Raw genomic sequence first — 717 nt, forward strand, 5'->3', positions numbered from 1 at the left:
CCGATAATCGTTCAGCTTATACAGCGAATGAAGACGCGTGTAAGACACAGGATGTGGTGTTCGCGGGAGGACACCTCGATGAAGGCTCGTACGTTGGCCGCCCCGGCCTACGCCAAAGAGCCAAAAGCCCCCTTTATTGCAACATGACAAGCATATATAGAGACACTGAGTGCATCACGCATGCGCCGAGAATCACAAGAGTACAAGTGCACTTGCTCAGATAGATACTATCACACGAGGATCGATAAGATGCCTCTTGTTAGAGAGGCAAATACCATGCGGGTTCTCGAGCGTTGATGCGGCGGAAAAAAAAACATGCAGGATGAGAATTTCCTTATTCTTCGTTCGTGACAGCTGTAGGTGCAGTTACGTTTTGCCTGACAAAAGAAAAGTGTCACGAGCACAGGCACAAGACGGAATATCTCGCGCACTTGACTTTGTGTCTGTAAAGAATAACTAAGGCTCGGTCTGAAGTGATACTCCGCAACCGTGTCGTGAGGCAATGCACCCAAGCCGCAGCTCAGCACCGCAGCAGCTTTGTACGAATTCCAGAGTAGCCCCGGCGAAATCGAAACTAGGGGGCCAGGGCATGTCGCACGCGCGTACACGATCCTGGCGCGGCCGCGTCACAAGAATCCGTCGCAATCCGGAGCCGTAGTCAAACGCCGGCTCCTCCTCTCCACGACGCCGTGACGCCGCCGCTAGCTACGCCGTGGC

At 53.7% G+C, this 717-nt stretch overlaps 1 protein-coding gene across 1 annotated transcript in view; it reads left to right on the forward strand.

The window, feature by feature from the left end:
- Window positions 1-717, forward strand: part of LOC149330824 (uncharacterized) — a 166,439-nt gene that overhangs the window by 36,358 nt on the left and 129,364 nt on the right. The gene's annotated exons all lie outside the window — the stretch shown is intronic.

Source organism: Amblyomma mixtum, chromosome 9 (genome assembly GCF_055824585.1).
Source record: "Amblyomma mixtum isolate Tamu chromosome 9, ASM5582458v1, whole genome shotgun sequence".
Lineage (NCBI taxonomy): Eukaryota > Metazoa > Arthropoda > Arachnida > Ixodida > Ixodidae > Amblyomma > Amblyomma mixtum.